This window comes from Crinia signifera, chromosome 4 (assembly GCF_055691185.1).
Source record: "Crinia signifera chromosome 4, ASM5569118v1, whole genome shotgun sequence".
Taxonomy (NCBI): Eukaryota; Metazoa; Chordata; class Amphibia; order Anura; family Myobatrachidae; genus Crinia; species Crinia signifera.
Window position 1 is genome coordinate 32191298 of NC_139220.1, and position 20070 is coordinate 32211367.

The following is a 20070-nucleotide window of genomic DNA, read 5'->3' on the forward strand; positions in this document are numbered from 1 at the left end:
GCTTCTATGAGTAATATATCCGGTCGCAAAACTTTATTGAGACAATCACTAAATTCACAGGCTCTTAAAGGCCCTCATGCAGCCCTCGATTAATCTAAATCTCCAACTGCCGACAAGCATTTATTCACTATTCACTATAATTATTTGTGTTGCTATTATTACTTTGCATCTAATTAAAATTTTGCTGATCAAAACATTCACCACTCATGTCTCCATGATAAAGGACACTTGAAAAGGTCTACAAGTTTTTCATGGTTTTTTTTTAAACGGACTTGTGTAGACTTTACCAACCCAGCGGGCACAGACAGAGACAGAAGTATAGCGAGCCATGCAAGTGGACGCGGTACACTAATACAATGTCTATGTCAACATATGTTGACATAGACACCAAAACCCATGAAAAACTTGTCAACCCTTTCACTTATCGACCATGTTCATGTAAACCTTTTGCTTGTGTCAACCTAGTGTATGTCGACCATTCTTAGGTATCGACCTACTCACTGTCAACCATTAGTGGTCAAGCTAGTGATTGTCCACTGTCGTCCATCTGAGTCATAGATGCATAGAGGCCTTCTTTGCAGAAGAGAATGCTGAGAAAGACCATTAATCTGGTGGAGTGGATTCCATGCCGGAACAAAGATGCGCTAGTTGAGAGTGGAGGAACTGGTATTTGCCGACTCCTGGGCAAGCACACACAGAGATGCCCTTTAGTCAATGGAATAATAGAAAGGCTACTTGAGAGATGGACTTGTAACACTCGGTTCTGAGGTCACAGAGATTTACCTTTCAGGAACGTCTTTGGTGGCAACTCACATTTCTTCACAGAAAGGCAGGAATTAAACAGGTGATAGTGAAATAAAGGGGTTTAAATACAATTTCAGCTTCTTCAAGCAACAATAGCAATTGACACCATTTACTTAGAATACAGGTGCTGAATTCTGCATTAGTTTCTGTGTCTCTTTAAAGAAGCCCATGGACAGTTAAACAGTCTCTTTGTCATTAAGGCTCTGAATCAGTGGCATATCTGGTGTAAGGCAGCCCCCGCTGCCGCTTGGGGGGAGCGTGCAGCAGCGGTGTCAGTGTGGGCGCTGGGCTGAGTGACATATAGTACGTGCTAATGCCTGCACAGTGGCGTCACAAGGGGGTGCGTGCTGCACTTGGTGTCACCCTTTAGTAGGGTGACACCAAACAGAGCCACAGTCGGGTGGCACCCCCGTGTCCACTGCCCCCACACGTCCCCACCAGCAAACAGCTCCTGCTGCCGAGTACATCGCTACAGAGAGGAGGGCACCAAGCAGCCGAGCAGACAGTCATCAGGGACCAGGGTATTTTCAAATGCGGCGGTGGCTGCAAGATAATTGGAAATTGCAGTCCGTCAGCCAATCAGGCAGTGGGGGCTCTTGATTGACTGCCGGACTGCAAGCTCCAATTGGCTTGCGATTCAAAACCACGTGGCCGGAGCTCCCAGTCCCATTACTCTCCCAGTAATCTGGACAGTGGCTATCTACTCGCTGTCACCTGCAACTTTGCAGGCCAGCGGCCATGTCTGAAACCGGCCCTTTAGCTTTAAAAACAAAATATTACTTTCATCTCTAGTTTAACCCTTTGAATGAAAATATCTGCTAAAAAAAATGCCAACGTTGCTCACATTTGTTATATACATTCAAATAAAAAATGTGTAAAAAAGAATATGGGTGACATTCTATGGGATGAGATTTGTGTTTTTTGGTGAAATTTGCGCAAAAAACGGCCGAAATCCCATTTTTTCGCATATTTAATGAGATGCGAAAAACTGCAAAAATCGCAGATTTTGCCATGAAATTGCACTTTTACAAAGTGCGATTTTAACTCGCGCCGGAACTCGCATCCAGATGTTTTCCCATTGAACAGTATACAAATCGCATATTTAATGAGAAGCGAATTTGGGAAATGTGTCTTAAATTCGCCCAAAAATCAGACCAGGTTCTGATATGCGAGTTGGCCAGAACCCTGCACAGATCATTGAGATCTGTGCATGGTTCTGTAGTAAAAAAATGTATTTTTTTTTCATACAAACCCAAAATCGCACATAAGCTCAAATTCGCACATTTTCATGCCTAAAAATCGCACATTTTCATGCCGAAAATTCGCCCATTATCGCACTCAATCGCACTTTTCTTGCTGGAACACGCACCTCATGCGAATCCAAGGCAAAAATGCGATTTAAAAAAAGTGCGATAATGGGCGAAAAACTGACGTGCGAAAAACTCTCATCCCATAGAATGTCACCCTACGTTTCCTATTCAAGATAAACATTACTGGTCATTATGATGAATACAAATGTTTGCTTGGCAATTTTCACACCTATTTTGCCAAATTCACTCGTCATTTAACGAGTTAAGGACAGTTTGCCCAGAACTTCTGCTTCCTCTGTTTTTATAGAATTTCTACTGTGTGTGTGTGGTATAATATCACAGTGGACCAGGTGCCTGTGTGAGCTTTTTAGGTGCATGAATTATGTAATATACAATATGCAGTATTTATATGTACAGGAACACAAGTGTGTACATTAGGTAGTGCCTATTTCTATAAAGTATAAGTGGTAATTAGAAATGGCATTTTTTCACCTCAGCAATTCTATCAATATATATGGCTACCTATATTTAAATACCTCTTACATCACTGATCATCCTATTTGACTCTGACAGTACTATGTATCAACACAGTAGAGTGTTTGGTGATAAGTTATTGGTTAGAAGACCCCGCTGACGTATTTATTTTTTAATAGTTCATTAAAGCTATTCCAAACTGCCTTTAGGCAAAGCCATCTGCTTTAGAATAACTCCAGATTTATCAGGTTCCTTTCAGAGTAAACACTTGCACCACAGTAATAAATCTTGATGACTCAAATGCGAGGTAACTTATGAAGGGATGAATTAACAAAGCGGCCATTCTCAAACGACGTAGCTGCTGCTTAAATTATCCTGGTTTGCTGCCGGCGGCATGTTTCAGAGAATTGTTGAAATAAATATATAAAGGAAATATCTTGGTTTTTTTTTTGTTTTTTTTGTTTGTCTGAGGTAATTTTCAATTAACACGAAAACTTTTCACTCCGTCCCTTCCGCTGGAATTCCATTCTGTTCTTAATAATACCATGTCAATGTGCTGAAACCTTGAAACCACAAGTTCCAGTTACAGTCTTAAAACAAATGCAATGTTTTCCTGTGAAACGCATTTAGATGTATACTGTGTTGTGACCTTATCACCCCGCATGTAACCGTTGCTTTCCTAAAGGCGTAGAGGTTATTGATATTTGTATTTCCTTTATCCCGCGTTATTGATTTTAGAAGCTGCTTTACCCAGCAGTGATATTTGTTTCTGAAACTATACTGTATATAGAGTACAGTATATATAAGAAATAGGGTGGAAAACAAGATTGTGCTTCTCATTTAATAACAAAGTTCTGTACACAGAGAATTTATGTAGCTGTAAATTATAACTGGAGATATATGAAAATTTGGAGAGACACTGGGCGAGATTCTCTAAACTTCAAAAGTGATAAAATGGAGAGTGATAAACAGCCAGCCAATCAGCTCCTACCTGCCATGTCACAGACTGTGTTTGAAAAATGTCAGGTAGGAGCTGATTGGCTGGCTGTTTATCACTCTCCATTTTATCACTTTTGAAGCTTAGAGAATCTGGCCCAAAGTACCAACCAATCAGCTTCTGCTATTTTTCAAGGAGAGCCTGTAACATGACTGCTAGAAGCTGATTGGCTGACACTTTGGCGGTTATTCTGGTTGATTTGCAAGGCTGCGAATTTGCAGCCTTGTAAATCCACCAAATCCCACCCGGCGAATGAACGCCCACCCGCCCCCCCTTTTTTAGCGCTGGTTCGCCCGCACAGGCTGCGAATGGATGTTTTGCATAAACATCCATTTGTATGCCGCGGGTAACCTCCCACATCTTTCGATGGTTGCTGACCATCAAAAGTTGTGGAAGGTACACGCATATAAAAGTGACTTTCAAGTCACCTCCATATACGTGCACGCTGGATCGGATATGGCCGGGCAGCTGACATCCGGTGATGTCAGCTGCCAGCCCTCCGCACCCGCGTCACCACCTCATTACCATGAGAATGCTCAGGGAAGCTGTCGGGGATCGACAGCTTCCCTGCCTGTCTCCACCACAGGGAGAAGGGCAGGGAGCGTGGGCAGAGGGGCAGGAGCAGGGAGATGGGCGGAGGGCTCCAACAGAACAGGGCAAACAAGCATCTCATGCGTGCGTGCCCCCTTCTGTCGAAGGATGGCGGTGCTTTTTTCAGCAGCACCACTTACTGGCAGAGACAGTAAAATCCATTTGTCATTATTATTGTTTCAGATGGATAATATACACAAACAAAAACGGGTTAATCTTATAGTTGCGCACTTTAAGTATCGACCTCTTGCAGGAGAATAAACACCAACTCCTAAAAAGGTATCAAATAAATGCAATAATATGAAAGATACTGTAGGCGCTGAGGTGTTACACGATGTTCACAATAAGTTACATTTTTACACATATAATTTCACATAAAAATTCCCAAGAAAATTCCGAATACTTTACATAACATATAACGATTCCACACTTTAGAAAGCTTTTGGCACACTCAATTCAGAATTAATTCTGGCACATTTAAATACAAAGGGACCACAACCAATATTGGTGCTGCGGTGGACTTATGCCGCAAGGCAAAGAATACAGGTGCCGAGCAGTGATGCCCGGCACCACCGCAGGGAGCTTAGGTTCCAAGAAAGTGCAGGTGCAGATAAAGTGTCAGTGCTTTCAGTGCGTGTGTCTCCAATCTTCCTCCAAATAGCAACGCGTTTCAGAGATATATTGCTCTGATCCTAGCCTGATGAAGGAGAAATACATCTCCGAAACGCTTTGCTATTTGGAGGAAGATTGGAGACACATGTGGCGAGCGCAGGGAGCCACCAAACCTAAAGCGCGGCGAGTGCAGCAAGCCCCAGGAGGGGACGCGTAAAACAAGCCTGAAGCATGGCGAGCACATAGGCCCCTCATGGGGCTCGCTGCGCTCGCCACGCTTTGGGTTCGTTTTACGCATCCCATGTCTGGCCATGACTACATCCCTATTGCAGCACCAGTCTCAGTGTTCCTCAGTCATAATTCCTGGGTCCCATAACCAGGATGAAGTGCATTGCCCAGAGCATTCTTTACCAACAATAGGGTTTACCAGCCATGACTAGAGACATTGTTATAAGGGACACAACAAGCCTAAATGAGTTGGGAGAAGCTGCGCCCATGTCTGATTCTTTTACTGATAGCACACCTGTGACTTTAAACAAATGCTCCATGAATTACGGAACTGCAGGCCAATTAGAGTCTTGGGGTGGGGCTTCATGGGTGCATGGGGGGGGAGCTATGCTCTGTGTTTGACATTAACTTGAAACGGTATATATTATCGAGGGGCTCTGTGCAATTGATGGTGGAGAATAATTTGGTTTTCTTTCATCAATGACAAAACAATCTGACATTGACTGTTAACCATCAATGATTGGTAACCATCGATAGTTGATGACCATCACTACTATATTCCCTGCAACCAAGACTAGAGGCTATTGGAAAGGTGACTATGCCAACACCATGTAGAAAGTTCCTGCCGGGCCACCCCTGTTTATTCCACCATGATTATGTCATGCTGAGCCCACCATCTTGGAAAAGTTCACTTGGAATCAAAAAGAGGAAACATACGTGGGCATGCACCACTACAATGAGAACCAATGTACTTATATTCAATGGCTACCTGCCTGTATCCTATTAAGATGTACTTTGTTTTCAAAAACTATGACTGACTTTTTGAGTTTACAATTAAGACAGCAGTTGATCAAAAATCAGCCATTATTGTTCTGACACTCTATACGACCTCCGTGATTGGTCATCTCATAAAGTGTCGCTCCTGTGGATATTGATGCCAGCTAGAGGAATTTTATTGAACAGATCGAGAAGATTAACCACAGATGTAAAGGTAAAGCAGAAAGTAGATCCTAAGTCCCAGAAATAAAGAGGAAAACAAAGTCGCAATGCAGATAAAAATAGCAGGAGATCATTGTAGCAAAACCATGGCAATTTGTTGATTTACCGAAAGGGGGTAAAAGTAAATCAAGATGAAGAAAAAAAAAAATAATAGTGAACAAGATAAACAACCAGAAGGCGATTGAGAAGAAAGGAAGAAAAATCAATTGGTTTAATACAGCCGTCTCTGCTCACATTTACATAACCTCTACTGTGAAAAATTCGAAAGCAGCCTAATCGGGTAGATGCTAATCACTTTATAATTGAGAAATTCATTTTTTAAAATATATATTTATTTAAAATATTGTTTAAAGACAGAGAACAAAAACACCTATTTGCTTGTAGAAAAGTGTAATATTGGCAGGACAGAGCGAACTTGTCAGCGCAGCACAGCAAATAAGTTCACGCGGCAGAGCCGTATTCTCCCCCAGGCAGAGCAATAAGGTGCAATTATAGCGTTGCTTGGACAGTTATGAATGAATCTTAAGAAACGCCTCCCGGCTTTGTAATCTGTCTGTCAAAGGGAATTCATGCCTGCCTTTAACCGCTGCAGCTCTGAAATAAAGAAATGAAGCCATAAAAAGGGATTAAAGGAATAAAAAAAAACTGTGAAGTTTCTCCACGCTAAGCAAATTAAACCGTACAGTCTCAGCGGCGACTTTGATTCCGTACAGAGACATGTCCAGCGTTTGGCAAGGGTCATTCGGTATGTTTTCTGCTTTTTCTTAGCGAGCAATTAGTGTTGGCTCTGAACTTCTCATGTCTTTGTAATCGTAAGCCTTGGGATATTACATGGAACTGGAGGATGAAAATTTTCCAATTCTTCCGCGTACCCCGGCCGGAGGGTAAAACAAGGCTACTAGGCAAGGCAATTCTTGCCAATTAAAGCCAAGCCATGATATATTATTGCTATTAGCATCATTCATTTGTAGAGTACAAACATGGCCGGCAGCGTAGAGCAACGCAGGGCCAAAACCAGCGGATGACAGTCATTGTCTGTAAAGCTGACAAATCGCATACAGTAGGCAATGATTGCTGGTCCCTTTATAGTTGTAATTCCACCTATACCTGCTGACTTTACAGAGCAAACAGCCAAAGTCAGGGATAGTTCAGAAAATGGCAGAGCTAAAGCTTGTTTTAAATAAAGCTGGTTAAAAAAAAAAAAAGACCCAGCCTTATTGTAGTGAATGGAGGTTATTGTTATTACATTAGATCTGATCAGTTATTTGTCACACCTAGGTGAAAGCTTAAGAATGATGAATTATCTTGAAACTTGCTTGAATAGGTTGGCTGTAGGGAGTGTTCCTAATGGAATAAACAAAAGAAGTTAAACGTGGGCTTCCATGTGTCCGCGTACACTATTATTTTGATATGTTATAGGACACAAGATGCTTAGCACAACTACAGTAAGTAGCTCCACCAGTGGAGGCTCCAGAGGTGGATCTCCAGTGCAGTCCAAGATTCAAATAGGCGAGCCGGACTAACTGCCAGTGAGGTACGGCCTGGCAGTGTTTGGGGTGGCAGTTGGGCCCTTATTCTGGTTGGTGCGGCCAGAGCCGCACACGGTGCTCCGGCCGCACAAACCAATCCCCGCCCACGAGACGGATCGCCACGGCCGTCCGTACACTGACGGCTGGCGATCCGCATAAAAATGGTGGGGCGTACGCCTCCACCATGGTGGGAGCTGCCCCCTGCATTCGATGGTCGTCGACCATCGAAGGCAGGGCCGCACGCCACAGCAGCTCCCGCAAGCTGAGACCACACGGACAATCGTCCGTGTGATAGCTTGTATGGGGGCTGAGAGCTGACATCCGGCGACGTCAGCTTTCCGCCCCCATCAGTGGCGTCATACCCTCATTACCATGCATACGCCCCGCGTTTGCATGGGAACGCCCATGAAACGCGGGGCGTATACATAGGGAAATGAGGGTATGAAGCCCCTCACGCCCCTATACGCCCCCTTTGCGGCGGACGAAATACGTCTGCGGCGAATGGGGCTGCACATGCGCAGATTGACCTCTGCGCATGTGCAGACTAAAAACATCGGCGGTACGGCCGCACGCGGGCCGTACCGCACGATGCAGAATAAGGGCCTTGGTGTGGCTCCACTATTTAAATGTTGGCCTATGCTGCAGCCCCACCCTGGATCCGTCACTGCGCTCCACTGTGAATAGGGAATTGGACAGGTTCCCACAACATTTTTTTATATCAAAAGAAGTTGTAATCTACCCTGTACTTGTGTTTATCCCTGTTTTACACCACATGCTTCTAACTGGTTAATAAACCTATGACCTGGTTAAGCTAAAATCTCTGTGTACTAACCTCAAAACTCTAGACCTCTGCTTATAATATGTTATTTATTAATTGATATGGCATTAAGGAGGGTGGTGCCTGCCCTTCTCACCCAATGACCACAGCTTCTGTATCCTTGAACTGTAGCAGAATGACTACTCAGAGGACCTAGGCAGCACAGGGCGCAAGGCTGACCAGTTATGGGACTGCTAATTGGTCTTTATTACAAAACAAATACAGTCAATGTTTATAATTTACAGCAGTTTCCATACAAGTAGGGAGGAGCTGCTTCAACTTTCTTGTGCTTCTCTGTCTCTACTTGGCTCCAATCAGCTGGTGGTGCCGAGCCATCCCAGGCATGAGCCAATCAGAAATCACGGACTGGCAGCCAATTAGATCCGTGAGCACTGATTGGCTCCCAGGCGACTCCATCTGAGAAATGCCGCCGGCACTCTCTCTACCTGACTTCCACCCGGTGCTCCAGCTGCAATCAGCTGGTCATGCCAATCCATCCCATGCAGGGGAGCCCTGCCTAAATCATCTGTCCTGCGCCACCCCCAATTTCTGATGGCAGCCCATCGGTAGAATTATACTGTACAATTAAGCAAAACAGTTGTTTAAGCCTCTACAGCCTTTCATCTTAGTGGAATAAATTGATAGTCTGCTACTGTACATTTCTGCCAGAACCAGTTGCTGTATGATTTGCCTACACCAACTGATAAGGTCAAATCTAAAAGGCCAGATGTCAGCTGGAAAATGTTTTCCTATAGAAGTGACTGATTAACACTACTAAGAGGCAATGATCTGTTTCCGTTCCGCTAGATGCTGATACTCATACAGAGATTACATACATCCCTTTTATACAGTTTTGGATATAACTATAATTCATGCATTAAACAAATAGTGCATTGATCAATGTAGAACAAATAGTGTAACAGGCTTCTAGCAATAGGCAGGGCCATTTTTACAGTAAAACAACTGCATGGGGCACCGCACAGTTCATCCCGCTGTTGCCGGCGGCTGTATCAGAGAAGGTCCTTGGCTATTTCAAATGTCGCACCAGCTCACAAACCAATCGGAGCTCGCAGCCCTGCAGCCAATCTGGCAGTGGTGGCTCCTGATTGGCTACTGGACCGCAAGCTCTAATTGGCTTGCGAGCCGGCACGACATCTGAAGTAGCCGTGGACCTGCTTTTATACAGCCGCCGAGTGGTCCACCGCTCTGCCCAGATATATTCCTGCTACTGCAAGCACACCCAGCTGTAACGGGACAGCAAGTGCACTGCTCTGCCTGGCATCAACTCGCTGAAAGGAGCATGGCAATGAGCAATTGACTCCCCTTGACAACGAGAATGTATTCCACTGTGGCAACGAGCATGTAATCCCGCATTGCAACAAGCATTTAACTCCCCCTGGCATCAAGCATGTAATACCCTGTGGCAGTGAGCTTTTAACGCTCTTTGGCATCATGCAGTGGGAGCATTTAACTCCCATGGCAGCGAGCACTTAAATGTTCTTGTTTTCCATGTATGGGGGACGGGCGCATTTATTTTTTTCCTGTTTTTTTTTTTATTCCGTATTGGGTCATACACAAAGCAAAAAGGAAGATAAAACACACAAAAGTCCAACTACACAGCGGGAAAAAAATTTGTTCGCAAATCTTTAACCTGGATGAGCGATTTATGTGCATTACTTGAATAGTCCCACTCGCTGCTTTGTGTGGGTATGACAGTTAAACCATTGAAGAGGAGATTTTCAAAGCACGGAAGTAACATTAAGTTGTCACTGGAAAAGGTTGCGAAGAGTGAGAGTCCTTCAGTAGTACATTTTCTGATTGTTAGACATCAAGCTATTTACTAAGACTTAAGCTGGGCACACACTATCCGATTTTAACGAAATGTATGCACTATAACAATTTCATTCACAATATCATTATGCACATTGTTCAGTGTGTACCCACTATATCGGTAACGATGCACGCTGACGTGGATTGTTAAAAATAGTGCAATCTGAACGTGAAGTCCAATCTGGTGATATCGTCAGTGACTGCATGATCGGTGGTGGCGGGTGATGTCACTGAACAATATTGTTAACAATATCGTTCAATGTTCACCCACTGGTCGTTCATTTTTGTGGCACTGATATCGTAAATAATACCGGTGGTACCTCATTCTCTAAGCTAAAAATGCGGTAAAAACACAGTTATCAGGGTTTTTACCACATTTTAGGATGCAGATTCACCAGAAAAATCTGCCGATGCCCCATAGAAGCCAATGGGCTTCTACCGCATCCCACCCCGCAATGACCCCCCGCCGCCCCGCATGGACCCCCGCCGCCCCACATCGCCCCCTCACCTGTGTCCGGGCAGCACAGAGCTGTGCTGCCCAGACCTGTGACCTCCTCCCTGCACTGATCCCCTTCCGGGTGCAGGGAGGAGGAGAGCCCGGCGCAGCAGCGCCGGGTGTGGGAGGAGAGAGCCGCCGGGACCTGCTGGGAACCGGCAACTCTCACCGCAAAGGACAGCTCTTAACGCAACAGCTGTCCTTTGCTATAATTATCGCATATGTTAGAACATATGCGATAATTATAATTGCGATGGGCGGCGGATATTTTTAGAGAATCTCCCCCATAGTAAAGTGTGTACAGACCTTTAAAGAGAGAGAGATGTAATGGACAGAGATAAACTACCAGCCAATCAACTCCTGACTGCTGGTTACGGGTGCTGTTTAAAAATGTCAGTAGCTGGTTGGTTGGTTGGTAGTTTATCTTTGACTGTTTCTCTCCAAGCTGGTTGGCTGGTGCTGTATATCTGTCCAGTTTATCTCCAGCTAAAACATATTACAGGTTGAGTATCCGGTATCCGGACATCCCTTATCCGAATTATTCCAAAAACCGTGGTTTTTGGAATCATTCGAATTTTTTTTTTTTTTTTAACCCCCTAACCCTCTTTTCATACTTACCAAGTCCCCGGGCGTCCACAGCAGGCCTCCGGCATCTTCTCCAGGGTCTCCAGCGGTCCCAGGAATGCATTGCGCGAGTGTGCGCGCGCGCCGGTGACGGCACCGGTGCGTGCGCACACTTGCGCAATGCATTCCTGGGACCGCTGGAGACCAGGAGAAGATGCCGAAGGCCTGCTGTGGACGCCCGGGGACTGCGCGGACGCCGAGGGACGCCCGGGGACCATCAGGGGACAGGTAAGTATGGCTGCAAAAAAATATTCTAAAAAACGGAAAATTCCCCTATCCGAAATGCTCGCGGTCCCGAGCATTTCGGATAGGGGATACTCAACCTGTACAGTAAATAGACACCCAAACCCATGAATTGTAAATAGATAGATAAATAGCCCCCAGTGTTTTGGTTATAATAAGAATCATGCTATCATCAGATTCTTTTTGAATTTAGTTATTTTTATTAAAGATTTTTGGGTACTCTTTACCTAGAAGGGCGCCCATCGCGGCCATCGTGGGCATCGCATGTACTAAAAAATCGCATGCGATGCGACCGATGCGATGACCGCGATTTCCCATAGGGAACAATGTTAAATGTCCCAATTGACCCGATTTTCCTGTTCAATGTCCCAATTGACCCGATTTTCCATAGGGAACAATGTTAAATGGCCCACAGAGGCCAAATAGGCACCCTGAAGTGTGAAATGGCCCCCCCAATTGTTAACGCCACCCCACGATCAACGTCAACCCAAAGCGTGGCGAGCGGTGGCGGTACGCGTCCTACGACCTTTTCATACCCCCACTATCCACGTCGGCGTGGAGTTGAGAATAGAAAGTGTGGCGAGCGCAGCGAGCCACCGAGCCTGAAGCGTCCCCTCGCGGGCTTCACAGCTGTCCGCGTCCCCTCGCGGGGCTCGCTGCGCTTGCCACGCTTCGGGCTCGGTGGCTCGCTGCGCTCGCCACACTTTCTGTTCTCAACTCCACGCCGACGTGGATAGTGGATAGTGCGCTCGCCACGCTTCCGGTTGACGTTGATCGTGGGGTGGCGTTAACAATTGGGGGGGGCATTTCACACTTCAGGGTGCCTATTTGGCCTCTGTGGGCCATTTAACATTGTTTCCTATGGAAAATCGGGTCAATTGGGACATTGAACAGGAAAATCGGGTCAATTGGGACATTTAACATTGTTCCCTATGGGAAATCGCGGTCATCGCGTCGGTCGTATCGCATGCGATTTTTTGGTCGCATGCGATGCGACCGACGCGATTTTTTTTTCCTAACGATGCCCACGATCAAAATCGTGGGCGCTCTTCTAGGTAAAGAGTACCGATTTTTGGACATATAACAGTAAACACCCCACAACAGTAATATAGGCAGCCAGAGCATTTAAAGCGATAGCATATATAACAGGAGCAGATATAGCTTCAGCATGCATACATATAGGGACAATTTTTATTCCCATTAATAATACAGACAGTGGTATTGCATTATATCGGTAGGTGTGCAAGAGGAACAAACACCATTCAGGGTATTACATAGAGACATAGGCATGTATATCAAACATACGTAATCCCATACACAAAAAGCAGGATTTTTTAGGACTCATCACTCCAGGAGAAGAAGAAATATACAACAATCAAATACCCGGAGGCGCCATCCGAGTCTACGGTAGCGGATGGATAAAAAAAGTACACAAATATATAGATATATTTAGAGATGAGCGGGTCCAGATCTCTGGGATCCGACAGATCCGAACATCGCGATCCGAGTCTGGATCCGAGCCGGCTCGGGAGTTCCCGCCTAAATTCCGGACCGAAAACGAGGCAAAACGTCATCATCGCGCTGTCGGATTCTCGCGGGATCTGGATTCTATATAAGACGCATGCGCGCCCCGCCATCTTTACTCCAGCTTAGGAGAGGGAAGAGGGTGGTTGTGCTCTGTGCTGTGTGCTGTGCTATAATAATATATTATTTTGCTGCTGCTCACTCGATTAGGGTCTGCAGGGGCTGCTTTACACAAGTCCAGTGTACAGGGGCTGCAGTGGCCAGTGTACAAGGGGCTGTACAGGGGCTGTGTTCAGTGTGACAGGGCTTGTGTCCAGTGTGACAGGGCCTGTGTCCAGTGTGATAGGGTCTGTGTCCAGTGTACAGGTTTTGTGTCCAGTGTACAGGGGCTGTGTCCAGTGTTCAGGGACTGTGTCCAGTGTACAGGGGCTGTGTACAGGGGCTGTGTCCAGTGTACAGGGGTTGTGTCCAGTGTACAGGAGCTGTGTCCAGTGTCCAGGGGCTGTGTCCAGGGGCAGTGTCCAGTGTACAGGGGCTGTGTACAGGGCCTGTGTCCAGTGTGACAGGGACTGTGTCCAGTGTGACAGGGCCTGTGTCCAGTGTGACAGGGCCTGTGTCCAGTGTGACAGGGGCTGTGTCCAGTGTACAGGGGCTGTGTCCAGTGTACAGGGGCTGTGTACAGGGGTGGTGTCCAGTGTACAGGGGCTGTGTCCAGTGTACAGGGGCTGTGTACAGGGGTTGTGTCCAGTGTACAGGGGTTGTGTCCAGTGTACAGGAGCTGTGCACAGGAGCTGTGTCCAGTGTCCAGGGGCTATGTCCAGGGGCACAATCCAGATCTAAAACACGAAGGGAGATCCAGATCCAAAACCAAAACCCGAAAAAGTGTCCGCCGCACATCTCTAGATATATTATATACGGTTGAACCACCACTGTCCAAGTGCAAATAAATATAGATATCCCAAAATAAACCATATTAATGCAACAAAAGAAAAACCCAAACAGGACCCAAAGCAAACACCCCAATAATCCCCCACCCTGTATGTCCCACCCCCAACCTGGGAATACCTGGAGCCCTAAACCTAACAACCTACCCTCTAAAACCCACTAAACTACTCTAATTAAATTAGAAAAGCCCTCCCTCCCTCCCTCCTCCCCCCTCCCCTGGATCCCAACATGTAGAGGATATTCGATAAGGATGGTTAGATCAGGATATGCCGAAGGCTATTTAGGATGGAAGGGGCAAAGAACTAATGACCTAAACTGGATGAACCCTATCTTCCCCACATCAAACAAGTATAGAGAACCTTCTGGTTATATTATCAGACAAATATATAGCATACAGGAAACGGAATTAGGATGCAGTAAAATATAGAACAGGGTATGAGCGGAATTTCCAACAGCAAGTTTTAGATAAATCCTGGATTATTAGTCTGGCCAGGCCTCAGCATCCAGAAACGATAGAAAGGGACGGACGGTCATAGCCCATATCATTTGGATATACCGAGAGCGTCCAGAACATTTGTTCCAGCAGTGTACAAAACACATAAACTGCATCTGGAGCTTACCAAGGGTGTACGGATAAGTCACAGCATTAAGGAGAATATCAGGTGCAAAAGGATAAGGGACCACCGGTTTAGACAGGACCATAGAAAAGTCCAGGGCATTGGCAGATAGAGGAGCCACAGGTACCTCATAAACATCAGGCATAGGCACAGCCCCTTCAACTGCACTGCCCCGCTGCAGCACAGATGTATTCGAGAGAGATAGGATATTCCTCTTGAGATCAGCAGTGTCCAGCAACAAGGTCTCTATAGAGGGTACGAGCAACTCAGGCCCAGAATGTGTGGAGGTAGTAGATACTTCAGGAAAAGCAGCAAGGATCCTCCGCGTAGAAGCAATAACGGCTTCAAGGATTTGATCTAGAGGGCCAGACATCGCTGAAGTATTGTAGCCAAAGCACATTCCAGAGAAGTAGTGGAGGTAAGGTCTCGGTGGCTAGCACAGTATCAGGATGTAATGAGAATTGTCAATAAATGGAGCAGTATGTTGTATTTCAGGGCCACTGACAGGAATCTTCCAGGTCCAGCAAGTACCTGATATCTGGGGCAGGAAGCAGCAACACACCACAGTATTGACCTCACTTCACGAGCTCCAGTTAGATTAGTGATGCCAGTGGATCTCAGCGTGCATAGGAGTAATGTGGCACAGGTACCTCAGTCCAGGGGCCAGGCGAGCAAGACTGTGCCGGCGTCCCCGGCCGGCTAAGCAGTGCACCTCATCAGAGACGAGTCCCGCTCACCGCCGACAGTTCATCGGGGGGTCACCAGCCACCCCCTCCCCCCGCCGCCACACCGGACAGGGCAACAGCACCGACTAGTCGTGGGGCCGCACTCCAGGAACACTGGAGCCCAGCCAGAGCTGCCGGAGGATCCAAAATGGCGCCTGCACATGGAGGAGAGGACACAGCGACCTCAGCAGGCCCAGACAGCTGTCCAGCACTCCTTTCACCGCCCAGGAGAAACACAGATGGCTCAGGGGGCACAGGAGCAGATCCGGAGCCAGAAGGGGTAAGAATATGTCGTCCAGAGGTCCGGGCGAAGGATATTTAGAAGGGATCTTGTCGGAGCTCTCACTCCCAGCACCCGCTCACGTTGCCAGCCAGGCCACGCCCCCGCTATCATCAGATTCTGGTGCTACTTGCTGATGTTATAACCAGTGTGGATCCAGGGGGGGGGGGGGGGGGGCTGCAACACAGTTTAAAATTCACATAGGGGAGGCAAAGCAACTGCCACTAACTGTCATTCCAAACTGACTCACTGGCAGTGTCTATTACTCCCCTATTTATACTGTGCTGCTGCCCCAACTCTGGAGCCACCATTGGCCATAACCGACTTGAATGTGTCTGTCAGTGTGGGGTTTGTAACAGCACAGAGAGTTTAATACAGTGTTTCAGAGCCCAGGTATGCCAAAAAGGTTTAGCCACGCCGCTAGCATGACACAGTATGACCACACCCCCTCCAGCTCGGCAATTTTATGAAGTGGAGCGGGTTAAAAAACCACCAACCTATCAGGTCTTAACTGTTATTTTTCAAACGCAAACTGCAATATGTCAGAAGCTGATTAGATGGTGGTTTACTCCATATTATTTTCAAGCTTGGTACATCTGGCCCTAAATCACTGGCAGTCTGATGCTGGACTGCTTCGGTCATCGCTGGACTAGTTTATATATTGTATATATATTGTATATCGTATATCATATATTGCTTTAAGCCCTTGGAGATTAAACCATGTTAATTAGGCATAACACGATAACGGGTGTTGGGGCATATTTTTGATGCAAGACGAATACTATAGATTATGTTTTCCATAATAATCATTTAGATATGTATACAGTATTTACTATAAGAGGCACTAGAATGATGGAGTAAAGGGGAATACACATGGGGCAATTTCAGACTCATTTTTAAGCGATCTATTGTAATTAGATTGCTTGGAGCATTAATCGCCCAGTGTGTATGCCCTGCAGCGATGGCGATGCGTGGTCGCCTGCAAATAAAGACAGTGTTTTGCACTGTCTTTCCTGCTAGATCAGGCGGTTCTGCCTATAAACAATAGGCAAAACCCACTCAGCAAGATCGTCAGTACACAGCATCACGGGATTCATCGTCACTCAGCACAGAGGCAGCAGTCGCCCCTGTGTATGGGTCTAATAATAATAATACCACCAAGATTTAAACATTGAGCAGTTTCTGATCTCGGGTGGCTATCGGTAGGGTGTCCATTGATAGTTACTATCTATGGGCCCATAAATGGATATCCTTGATGGTGAGATTTTATCTGTAAAGGAACCATTGATTGGTTCACCCAATTTAAATGAGCTGTGGGAAAATAAGAGCTCTGGGGCGGGGCTTAGTGGCTTTCAGGGGGTGGAGCTAGGTTTTGTGTACCAGCACCCTGAAGAAAAAAAAAAGAAGAAATTTGGTAGCCACATATCATCATCTATCTGGTTCTCCTCCATCGCTGGCCAAAGTAGACCATAGACCATGGATGATTTCAAATTATCGGTGGCCATCTCTATTCACCAGCTGTAGGAGGGGTGATTGATAAGTACTTGTGTTACGCAAGAATTGGGGGAGGGGGATTTTGATTTATTTTTTCAACATAGTTACCTTTTAGCTCGATACACTTGGTTTAACGATATTCCAACATTTTCACGTCCTCCAAAAAATAAGATTTGCCGAACTCTGCGAAATAGGTTTCAGTTTCGGCAAAGACCTCCTCGTTCAATGCAAATCTCTTTCCTCCGAGCCATTTTTTTCATGTTTGGAAACCGGAAAAAGGGGGCAAAATCTGGCGAATCATATTCATCAAAGACGGTTGTACAACCAAGGTTGAATTCATTGAACCAATATTTGACTGTTGTCATAAATGGATCCAACTTTTCTTTCATTTCCTTTACATCTTCACATTCCAAAATCTAATCACCGATAGGTACTGCCCTTTCTCCATAGTTAAAAAAAAAAGTAGTTCCAACTTGCTCACTTCCAACAGCTGCCAAACAAAAGTACGCAATGAATTTATCTGACATTCCGTCAGTCATTATTTGACAGATGACACTAAACGATGATATACAGGTTTGACTTCAGTGGCACCATCTGTCTTCAAACACAGGTACTTACCAATTACATTATCACACGCAATAATCCAAATTCAGCCCCTGCCCCGATGGTCGGGGTTTGTGCATGCTTATTTCTGCGCATTTGCAAATCACGACTGCGAACGGCCGCGGCGAGTTACTCACTCCCTGGGCCATTAGCAGCGGGGAGGGACAGGGGTGGTGGTGGTGCTTGGCCATGAAAAAGATGGGCAGTCCCATGAGTATGCAGGCAGACCGATTCCTGCCGGGTGCGGATGGGCGACATCACACAACATCAGCCGCCTGACCTGTCTTCATCCCGGGTGCCCGCAAATAAAAGTCAGTCCAGATGGGTCAGCATGCGAGGGGATGTGTCTACACTACACATCCCCTCACATGGTTGTGAGTGGAACCGGAGGCGGCAGGGTTGGTGGTGGTGGAATCAGGCCCTACTGTATGTCCCTACTCCATGTAGGGGAATTCTAGTCTTCAAACATGCCATTCATATTTCAGTTCATCAACATCAGCAACTCGGAGATCATCCTAGCTGTATACAGCACTGACGTGCGGTGGGGTAAATGGCTGAGGAGTCCCTGGCAAGTACCAGAGCCAGATTTGCACACAATATATGAGCCCAGGGGTACATGTTGGCATTATACACATGTGCAGCAGTATATACACTGCTGGTGATTCGATGAGTTTTGATAAGAGATGTGCCGAAAAGATAGCCAGGTGAGGCACTGCCTCACCTGCCATAGACTTTTTACTCCAGAGTTTTGACTATAAAAATTAATTAGAATAATAAAATACGATTTTTTTTTATATTTTATTTGTATTTTTTACATATTTAAAAAATTAAACTCTGGCATATCCGTTAGTATAACAGGAAAGGCTGTGCCTCACCTGCCTCACCCCACCACCGCACGCCACTGGTATACAGTATGCATATTTTCTGCTTTGCAAATTGTGAAATTCACTTTGAGTAACAGTCAGGGTATAGTGCGTTAATGTGTTTTTATCAGAGCACATTTGCATTATGATTATCAATGCATGCAGCTAAGTAGGCCATCACCTTTAAGAAAGAGATTTAAGCATCTAAGTAACGATGTCTAAGGAAGATAAATTTACTTATGGGAATCAGCGTAGCACAGAATAATGACCAATAAGAAGGCTCTGGCAAATCAGGATTCATAAATGTGGTTTGTGCTCATAATGATCACTTTAAACAACAATTTGCTTTTAAACTGTTTATTTATAACTGGTTTGGAGACGAGCCATCCAAACAAACAAGATAAGCAAATTATCCATTACTACTGACTCACTCTGTTATTGCAGCAATGCATCCCTCGGAGATCCCCCAGCATCTCGCACTCCGTCCAGAGTCCTCCGCTGTGCATCTTGCTTCTCTGTTGAAAGGAGAACATTTAAAAGGAAAAACGCTTAAACGGGATGTTGATAGCGCTGTTATGTAAATATGCATATGGCTTCAATTTATTACAAGAGGCTGTTTGCAGTGCTTGCAGATGTAGGGAATTTTTATTTACCTCGCTCTTCCGGATTCGCAAGGGCTGCTATATATGTGTGTGTCTGAGCTACAGTAGAAGTAATGGGAAGAAAATGTCAATTTTATTGCTCTAGAACAGTTTGTTTCAGATGTACGAAGAATAATAGGAATTAACACAAGGGCAATAAAACAGTTGCACATTCTGGCAGTCAGGTGCAGTATAAAATGTTGATATCACTTCGGGGTCCTGATTTATCAATCTTCAAAAAGTGATCAAATGGAGAGTGATAAAAAGCCAGCCACTCAGCTCCTGTCATGTTACCGGCTGTGTTTGAAAATGACAGCTAGGAGCTGATTGGCTGGTTGATTAGCACTCTCCACTTTTTGAAGCATGATACATCGAGCCCTAAATCTTATAATTAAAAAAACATATAAAGTGTGAATGTGTGTGAATGTTTTTGTGTCTGTGTGCAGTGGCGTAGCTATGTTTTGGGCGCCCCCCCCACTGTTAGGGCCCCCCCCGCCGCCGCCCTGCCAAGCACCGCCGCCGCTGCCCTGCCAAGCACCCACCCGCCACCCATGCAAACCCCCCCCCCCCCCCCAATCCCCCGCAGCCTTACCTATCTCGCTGGTCCCGGCGGCTCTGTTCATCTGCTGAGGACCACCACAAAATGGCCGCCCCCATTCACCAGACAGTTTCAGAGAACTGTGTGCTATATGGGGGCGGCCATTTTGTGGTGGTCCTCAGCAGAAGAACAGAGCCGCCGGGACCAGCGAGATAGGTAAGTCTGCGGGGGATTGGGGGGGTGTAACTATAGCACCGCAGCCCCCGGCGCCCCCACATGCACAGCG

General features: G+C 46.0%; 1 long non-coding RNA gene across 1 annotated transcript in view; it reads right to left on the reverse strand.

The window, feature by feature from the left end:
• Positions 1 to 19310, reverse strand: part of LOC146072271 (uncharacterized) — a 48651-nt gene extending 29341 nt beyond the window's left edge. Inside the window, exons 1-2 of the long non-coding RNA XR_014473022.1 lie at positions 19259 to 19310; positions 19037 to 19120 (exon numbers count right to left, since the gene is read on the reverse strand). This is a non-coding gene — a long non-coding RNA (uncharacterized LOC146072271). The remainder of the gene's footprint in view (positions 1 to 19036; positions 19121 to 19258) is intronic.
• Between the last annotated feature and the right edge of the window lie 760 nt (positions 19311 to 20070).